Source organism: Thalia democratica, unplaced genomic scaffold (assembly GCF_965202585.1).
Source record: "Thalia democratica unplaced genomic scaffold, ktThaDemo2.hap1.1 HAP1_SCAFFOLD_1057, whole genome shotgun sequence".
Lineage (NCBI taxonomy): Eukaryota > Metazoa > Chordata > Thaliacea > Salpida > Salpidae > Thalia > Thalia democratica.
The window spans coordinates 12501-22500 of NW_028139981.1; the positions used below are offsets into that span (position 1 = coordinate 12501).

The 10000-nt window shown below is 28.8% G+C and overlaps 3 non-coding genes across 3 annotated transcripts in view; all 3 read left to right on the forward strand.

Annotated features, from left to right (window-relative positions):
• The first annotated feature begins 1652 nt into the window (after nt 1-1652).
• On the forward strand, nt 1653-1771 carry LOC145847713 (5S ribosomal RNA). The gene has a single exon (XR_014371475.1). It is a non-coding gene; the product is annotated as a 5S ribosomal RNA (ribosomal RNA).
• Nucleotides 1772-4628: 2857 nt separating this feature from the next.
• Nucleotides 4629-4747, forward strand: LOC145847699 (5S ribosomal RNA). The gene has a single exon (XR_014371462.1). It is a non-coding gene; the product is annotated as a 5S ribosomal RNA (ribosomal RNA).
• Nucleotides 4748-8591: 3844 nt separating this feature from the next.
• The window catches only part of LOC145847706 (small subunit ribosomal RNA), a 1808-nt gene continuing 399 nt past the window's right edge, over nt 8592-10000 (forward strand). Inside the window, exon 1 of the ribosomal RNA XR_014371469.1 lies at nt 8592-10000. This exon is cut by the window's right edge and continues 399 nt beyond it. This is a non-coding gene — a ribosomal RNA (small subunit ribosomal RNA).

Here is a 10000-nt window from a genome sequence, read left to right on the forward strand (position 1 = left end):
GGTTTTTCTTAGCTTCCAATTATGTGACAAAGAAAATTTCATAAAGAATTTTCGTAGGTTTTTTCACAGAATATGTTATTTTCATTTTAGTTGATGTTTTTATTTCATGTTTTATTTTCTAATGTACTTATTGGGTGCTGAAAGAGCCATAAAAACCTCATAATCGAACAATTTACTAAAAAATTATTAATATTGAAAGATTTAAATTTCGAAATAACCTACCTACGGTTAATCTACACGCGTTTAGAAGCCGTAAAAAATATTTTCGACTTTGTAATGGACCAAACAAAAAATATAGAAAAAATTATCGAAAAAAAAAATCTTTTAAAACTTACCTTACGTTAGTCCTTATGCGTTGCGAAGCTCAAAAAAAATATTTTCGACATTATAATAGAACAAACAAAGAAAATAGAAAAATTTTCCAAAAAAATAAAAAGTCGAAATTCGAAAAAAGAAGAAAAGTGGTCCTTTTCTAGGAGTTTTTTATTCCCAAAAAATGGGTTGATGTCCCCGTAACCCCTAAAAAAAGGGGGTCGAAATAACATTTTTTCATCATGCTTCAAATGGGCTGAAAAATTTTTTACGGGGTCTCTGGACCAAACAAAAACGATCTGTCGAGTCAGAATTCCGAAAATCGAAAATTCCCGAAATTTCTGTACTTAAAAGGCGGGGCGCCCACTATCGACAAAAGTGTGCCAAAACCCACAAACGTTGTGTTACGCGCGCTAAGATAAACACAAGCCTGATTGCTGAAAATGTATTCTATTTGAATAAGGTAAGTATCAACATCAAGGAAGCAATTCCTTTATTATAAACTCATACTCTGATATGCGCTAATATTGCTCGTGAATTGTTATTTAGTTTAAAAATATAATTTATATTACTTTTATTTTATTTTAATTCTATATAATAACTATTTTATATTTTTATTAAAAATTTTCTTGTTCAGTTTCTAAGCAACCACAGTTACGTTTATATGTTTAATTCTATTGTATTCTATATTTATCGATAATTTAATAAATGTTTTAAAAGACTATTCTGGTTTTCCACGCTCTCTTCAAAAATGTGAGTTCTTTTAATTCTTCCACTTAATTATTCATTTTAAAGTAAAACAACTAGTTATACATATTATTATATTATAATGTATGTGTATTAGATACTATTATTTTATAACATAAACATAGATGAGTTATTAAATTAAACGTCAAATATTTTATTACCTAAAATTAAGTTAATCGTAAAATCTGATGTAGTATGAGATATTCTTTAGAAACTAACTATAAATATTCTTGAAGTAAAACAAAACCATCTATAAATAGAACAATGAGAAATAGTAAAACAAACTAAACACAACATGTTTATTTTAACATTGTTTTTTATTTAGTTTAATCACTTAATAAACTTTACTTCTAATCATAGTATTTAATATAGAATATAGTTAACAATCTTTTAAACAAAGTCTTAAATAAAGTTACAGGGAGTAATTGTAATTAAAACACCAAAAAAAAAAGGTTTTAATAAAAAAAATACTTACATCAAGTTAAAATTTTATAAGGATTAATTTTAAAATATCAAATTGATTGTAAATCAAGTGCAAATAGGTTTTTTAAACAAACCGAAGGGTTTATAAAGGCTTGTAAACGCTTTCAAACGCCTACGACCATACCACACTGAGCACACCCCATCTCGTCCGATCTGGGAAGTTAAGCAGTGTCGGGCGTGGTTAGTACTTAGATGGGTGACCGCTTGGGAATACCACGTGCCGTAGGCTTTTGCTTTTTGAATTCATCTTTTTTGTACTATTTTTCTTTCTGACCTATTTATACTTATTACTCGTTTATTTACATTTCTTTAACGCTTAAAAGAAAAGTAAATTCTAGTTATTAGCAAATAAAAACGTAAGCCAATCAGATAACGTTATTTGCTGTTTAAACCAATTAGAGCGCTAAAAAAGTGGTTTGACCAGTTTGAGATATCGAAAAAATAATGGCACCATCTTGTAGAGTACAATTTTCTGAGTTAAAATTAATACAATTAGTCTTTTATACTAAAACTTAAAAGTTTTTTTGTCCAAAAACAAATAAAAGCGTGGCTACTTGAAAAATCAAACGAAAATAAATTTTGCACTTTTGTATTGTGAGTCATAATAAGTTATTTACTGTTACCAACAGATACTAGCAAAAGCTTTTTAAAGTTTTGTATTAACTTAATGTATTTGTAATTACTTTTACTTAATAGAAACTATTGAATTACGTTTACTTAGTTTACTTTTGTATGTGTATTAAATATATAGCAATTTTGCTTGAACTTAAATAAAGATTATTAAACTATTAAAAGAAAACTATCAAAGTTTACTAACTCAAAAGCTAAATCTTAGTTATATTGTTATAAACATTTATGTTGTAATTTACTAATAACTAAATGAGTTTATTTCAAACAAAAAGAATTAAATAATGTTATGTTATGTCAAGCCTACTATATGAGGTATATAGGTATATAAGGTATACAAGCTTATGTTTGAAAGTTATAATAATTAAAATAAAAATAAATATTTAGTTGGTAAAATTTGTATTTAATATGCTTTGAAATTAGAGTTAGTATAGATGTTTTTTTTTAAATATAATAAATATAAGTATTTAGTTACTAATAATAAACTAAAATACCAATTTTGTAGTTATTACAAAAAAAAAAAACTTATCTTACTTAAAGTTCACTGTAATTGAAACATTATACAAAAGCTTTATAATTATAAGCTTTGAATAATTCTATTTGAATAAATAATAGATTCATAACTATATTCATGTTTGCATATTTAAATTATAAAAAGTTAGTGTTTTGTGTATTGACTTTATGATTATTTTATTTTAGTAACTGTTAGTTTTATACTTTAATAAAAGAAATATGGTTAACAAGTAAGTTAAAAATGAAAGAAGCATAAAAAAACACACTAATTAACTGCTTATTCAATAGTTTGATTATTTAATTATTTTTCTGTTATATAGTTTAATCGTATTGTATAAAAAATACAGAGGTTTAAAGTAAGTTTGAATAAAAATAAAACAAAACATATAATATAAGCATTAGTTAAAATACATAGTTTTTTTTTCTAAAAAAATTTAATTCTTTAATAATAAGTAGTAATTTAAATAAAAAATAATACAAGTAAAGTTATACAATATATATACTATAGTTTGTCAAACTAGGCAAACACTACTAGGCAAAAAACAAACTAGGCAAAAAACCTACAAAGTAGGCCACCACTACAATCCTATGTTCCAACTGGAAATTCAATGAGATCGTTACTGTACTTGTGATGAACGTTGATAATCCCCAAGATTGTAAGTCGAAGGCCTTACCCAACCTAACCAGCGCACTGGTTTTCTTACAACTGAATTAATCAACATTTATTATTGAATATAATCATTATTGATAGATAGAGGAATGTTGACAATCAACAACAGATTGTAGGTCAAAGGCATTACTCGACCCAAGTACCCACAACCTAGATTGAACAACATTTATTAGATAGATTTGTTTAATGATAGATAGAGGAATATTGTCAATCCACAACAGATTGTAAGTCAAAGGCATTACTCGACCCAAGTACCCACAACCTAGATTGAACAACATTTGTTAGATAGATTAGTTAGATAGATAAATAGTACAGTATAATCTCAAAGAATTTGAAGCCCGAACATTGAACGATAGTGGTGTTTCGTGACGACTAGCGGGATTCGATCTTACAACCTTCTGCTTATGAGTCAGCTGATAAGACCACTGACCCACCGCGCCACGACAAAGATAAAGAAATATTTTGCTATATAAATAGGTTGATTTTTATAATTTTGTTATACAGTGTCAATTACAGTGAACTTCAAGTAAGATATACAACAGTATATATATTTCCGAGTCTGACTTTGAGTACTTTTTATATATTATTAACAAGATTTTTTAGGAGTAATATCTGTTTAGTTCTTTAATATATCTTTAAAATAATAATATTTTTTAAGGTGTTTAAAACTTTTAGAAGCTGTATGTAATGTCTTTTAGTTTAATAGTTCTTTTAAATTAGTAAAAAAAATAAACATGGTTGAGTTATCAAATTAAACAAAATAGAACGTCAAGTATTTAATTACTAAAATTAATTTAATTAAAAAAAAATCTCAGGTAATCTAAAATGTCAGGAATTATTTAAAAATAAATATAAATTTAAAACTTATTATATTGAAAAGATTGATGAATAATACTCTTGAATGTATGCAATGTTTGTATTTGTAATGCAATAACATAAATGGATAGATCAATGACAAATTGTAAACATATTGTATTATTTTATTTTACGATTTTATTTTATTTATTTAATAATTCAATAAACTTTACTTCTACTTTTCCTGGTCTTAGGTAATTTATAGATAACAATTATTTAAACAAACACTTTTGTACAGTTACAATACAGTTTTAGTACAGTTTGGGAGTAACTGTTGATTAAAAAAACAAAAAAAAAGTTAATTCAGGTTAAAATTTTATAAGGAATAATTTTAAAATATCAAATTGATTGTAAATCAAGTGCAAATAGGTTTTTTAAATAAACCGAAGGGTTTATTAAAGGCTTGTAAACGCCTTCAAACGCCTACGACCATACCACACTGAGTACACCCCATCTCGTCCGATCTGGGAAGTTAAGCAGTGTCGGGCGTGGTTAGTACTTAGATGGGTGACCGCTTGGGAATACCACGTGCCGTAGGCCTTTGCTTTTTGAATTCATCTTTTTTGTACTATTTTTCTTTCTGACCTATTTATACTTATTACTCGTTTATTTACATTTCTTTAACGCTTAAAAGAAAAGAAAATTCTAGTTATTAGCAAACAAAAACCTTAGCCAATCAGATAACGTTATTTGCTGTTTGCTTATTTGCTGTTTAAACCAATTAGAGCGCTAAAAAAGTGGTTTGACCAGTTTGAGATATCGAAAAAATAATGGCACCATCTTGTAGAGTACAATTTTCTGAGTTAAAATTAATACAACTAGTCTTTTATACTAAAACTTTAAAGTCTTTTTGTCCAAAAACAAATAAAAGCGTGGCTACTTGAAAAATCAAACGAAAATAAATTTTGCACTTTTGTATTGTGAGTCATAATAAGTTATTTACTGTTACCAACAGATACTAGCAAAAGCTTTTTAAAGTTTTGTATTAACTTAATGTATTTGTACTTAGTTTAAATTAATAGAGTTTATTTGGTTTACTTTATTATGTGTATTGAATGTGCTAGTATCTAAAAATAAATACAACTAAAACAAAACAAACAAGGAGAGTACTTGAATAGAACCAACACAATTTACAGACCAGTTGTGTACTAAATTTAAAGAAATTCTGAATAGTGAATATGCAATTATTATTATAAGTTCAAAGTTCACTTTAATTTAAATTAATGTATTTTGTAAATTGGTTTTATTTAATACGATAGTAGTGAATTACTTTATTTAATTTACTTTAGTATGTGTTGTATAACTTTATTTAAACCAGAAGCAAAACGGGATTATACTTTCAATAAACTACACAATTTACAGACCAGTTGTGTACTAAATAAAAAGCTATTGTGAATGGTGAATATGCAATTATTATTATAAGTTTATAAGTTCACAGTTTACAAAAGCTTTAGAATTTAGTTACTATTTTGTTCATATTTGCATATCTAATTTATGAAAAGTTAGTGTTATGTGTATTGGCTTTTTAATTTCTTTATTTGTAGAACTGTTAGTTTTATATTCTAAAGAAACATTTTTAAATAAATATGTTTAACAAGTAACTTAAAAATGGAAGAAATATATTGTATATATTGAACTATTTATATTTATTCTAGCTATTTGCTTAGTGTATTTATTAATGTGATTATTTTATTTTGTTTTTGTCTTATAGTTTAATCGTATTGTGTTGAAATATATATATAACAAATACAGAGGTTTAAAGTAAGTTTAAATGAAAATAAAATAAGACATATAGTTGAAATATAAGTTTAAAAAAATAGTTTTTTTTTTTTTTTTTTTCTTTGTTTGTTTGATTGTTTGTTTATTATATAATCGCGACGTGTCATTTTATTACTTTTAAGCATACTAAATATAATAATAGGTATAGTTATAGGAAAAATTCAATTAGTTTCTAATGTAATAAAAAAGTTTATTTCCACAAATAAATAAATACCTGAAAAATCAAATGAAAAATAAATTTCGCACTCCTGTATTGTGAGTCATAATAGGTTATTTACTGTTACCAACAGATACTAGCGAAGGCTTTTTAAAGTTCTATGTTAATTCAATGTATTTGTACTTAGTTTTATTAAAATGACAGTATTGATGGTTACGTTTATTAAGTATGTTTATTTAACGTTATGTAACTCAAGTAAAACCAGAAGCAAATAAGGAGACTACTTTCAATAAACTACACAATTTACATACCAATTGTATACTAAACTTAAAGCTATTCTATTTTATTCTTGATAGTTATTTTAAAGTTATTAAATTATACAAATGTATTTTGTAAAGTAGTTTTATAAAGTTACTATAGTTTATTTAACTTACTATAGTATGTGTTATATAATTTTAATTAAACCAGAAGCAAAAAGGGAGACTACTTTAAATAAACTACACCATTTATTGTTATATATAACTCTAATAAAACCAGAAGCAAAAAGGGAGACTACTTTAAATGAACTACACAAATTAAAAATATATTATTATTTATAAATCAATCGTGTTGTGTTTCAAAATACATTTTTCAAATAATGTTTTACAAGTATTTATCAGTTATTTAGTTTTCTTTTTATAGTTTAGCCGTATTGTTTTATTTATTTGTTATTATTTTTATTTAATTGTTTGCTTATTATATTTATCGCCATGTGCTTAAAAAATAAAACAACTATAAAGGTTAAAAAAGTAAGTTTAAATAAAAATAAAATGAAACATACAAAATAAGCTTATGATTTTTTATTATTATTATTATTATTATTATTATTTTTATTTTATTGTTTGTTTATTATATCTATCGCCATGTGCTTAAAAAATAAAACAACTATAAAGGTTAAAAAAGTAAGTTTAAATAAAAATAAAATGAAACATACAAAATAAGCTTATGATTTTTTATTATTATTATTATTATTATTATTATTTTTATTTCATTGTTTGTTTATTATATCTATCGCGATGTGCTTAAAAAATAAAACAACTATAAAGGTTTAAAAAGTAAGTTTAAATAAAGATAAAATGAAACATATAAAATAAGCTTATGTTTGATTTTTTTATTTTACTTTTATTAAATTGTTTGCTTATTATATTTATCGCGATGTGCTTAAAAGAATAGAACAAATACAAAGGTTTAAATTGTAAGTTTTAAATAAAATAAAATGAAACATACAAAATAAGCTTATGATTTTTTATTATTATTATTATTATTATTATTATTATTTTTATTTCATTGTTTGTTTATTATATCTATCGCGATGTGCTTAAAAAATAAAACAACTATAAAGGTTTAAAAAGTAAGTTTAAATAAAGATAAAATGTAACATATAAAATAAGCTTATGTTTGATTTTTTTATTTTATTTTCATTTAATTGTTTGTTTATTATATTTATCGCAATCTGCTTAAAAAAATAAAACGAGTATTAAGGTTTGAAAAGTAAGTTTAAATAAAAATAAAATAAAAATATAAAATAAGCTTATGTTTTTTTTTTTTTTTTTTTTATTATTATTATTTTTATTCAATTTTTTGTTTATTATATTTATCGCAATGTGCTTAAAACGATAAAACAAATATAAAGATTTAAAAAGTACGCTTAAATAAAAAATAATACAAATAAAGTTTATTTATAATAAATATATATATATTTAAAACATTAAAAAAAGTAGTTTATACATATTTTTTTTTATTTATTTCTTTTAAACATATTAAATAAAGTATAAAAAAGTATTAAAACATTTAAACGTAGCATAAATAAGCTTAAAACATTAAAATAATCGAAAAGAAACAAAGAAATTGAAAAAAATCGGAAAAAATCGGCAAAAAAAGTTCAACAGCAACATTTGAGCATCATACACGTATGCATTACTTTACACTAGTGAGAGAGACGTGTTTGTGCGTTCGGTCGACTTGACGAGAAAGCGGGCTTAAAGCATTACTGTTTAGCACCCGAGGCGCGGCTATTGCAGCGGCGGCGAACGTGCTATGTAAACGCATTGGAGCAGCGTATGAAAAACTACAAGCGTCCAGCGGCGGTAGGCTTATAGCTTTGCGAAGTCGTCGAGACGAGTAGCCGACGCAGGCAGGCACGGCTCGAGGCGGGTAACTGCAGCAGACAGATGGCGTGTTGCTGCTGACGAGTTAACCGGCAGAAGGCAAACGGTTGGTCGGGAGAAAGAACAGTCAGTTGTATAGCTGCATGCTGCAGTCGACGCGGGCTGGCGCTTTAAACAGCAAAAGGCCGGCGCCGACTTTCAGTAACGTTCGCAAGGCTTTTAAGCCGAGTGATAGAAAAGGTCTGTATTTATACAGTAAAAACGCTCAGTCGAGCAACGGGTTTAAACGCCCTCGGATAGTTATCTGGTTGATCCTGCCAGTAGTCATATGCTTGTCTCAAAGATTAAGCCATGCAAGTGTAAGTACGAGCTCACGTACAGTGAAACTGCGAATGGCTCATTAAATCAGTTATGGTTCATTTGATTGTACGCTTTTACATGGATAACTGTGGCAATTCTAGAGCTAATACATGCGTAAAGCGCCGAACTGACGTGAGGCGCGCATTTATCAGACCAAAACTAACCGGCTTTCGGGTCGTTACAATGGTGACTCTGGATAAGCTTGCGGATCGCACGGCCTAGTGCTGGCGACATCTCATTAAAGCAACTGCCCTATCAACTATCGTCGGTACGGTATCGGCCTACCGAGGTTGTAACGGGTGACGGAGAATCAGGGTTCGATTCCGGAGAGGGAGCCTGAGAAACGGCTACCACATCCAAGGAAGGCAGCAGGCGCGCAAATTACCCATTCCCGGCTCGGGGAGGTAGTGACGAAAAATAACAATGCAGACCTCGTACGAGGTCCTGCAATTGGAATGAGTACACTTTAAACTTTTTAACGAGTATCCATTGGAGGGCAAGTCTGGTGCCAGCAGCCGCGGTAATTCCAGCTCCAAAAGTGTATATTTAAGTTGTTGCGGTTGAAAAGCTCGTAGTTGGATATAGGGACGGCGAGGTTGGTCGGTCGAAAGGCTAGCACTGGCCTTGTTGTTCTTGTTGGTCGGTGCCTTCGCGGTGCTCTTAACTGAGTGTTGCGGTGGTCCGGCAAGTTTACCTTGAAAAAATTAGAGTGTTCAAAGCAGGCTTTACGCTTGTATAATGTTGCATGGAATAATGGAATAGGACCTCGGTTCTATTTTGTTGGTTTTCGGAGCACGAGGTAATGATTAATAGGAACGGACGGGGGCATCCGTACTGTGCCGTTAGAGGTGAAATTCTTGGATCGGCGCAAGACGAACGACTGCGAAAGCATTTGCCAAGAATGTTTTCTTTAATCAAGAGCGAAAGTCAGAGGTTCGAAGACGATCAGATACCGTCCTAGTTCTGACCTTAAACGATGCCGACTAGCGATCGGGCAGTGTCGAACTTAAGAACTGTCCGGCAGCTTCCGGGAAACCAAAGTCTTTGGGTTCCGGGGGAAGTATGGTTGCAAAGCTGAAACTTAAAGGAATTGACGGAAGGGCACCACCAGGAGTGGAGCCTGCGGCTTAATTTGACTCAACACGGGAAATCTCACCCGGCCCGGACACAGCGAGGATTGACAGATTGAGAGCTCTTTCTTGATTCTGTGGGTGGTGGTGCATGGCCGTTCTTAGTTGGTGGAGCGATTTGTCTGGTTAATTCCGATAACGAACGAGACTCTTACTTGCTAAATAGCTGCTCGACCCATTGGGTCGGAGACAACTTCTTAGAGGGACTAGTGGCGTTTAG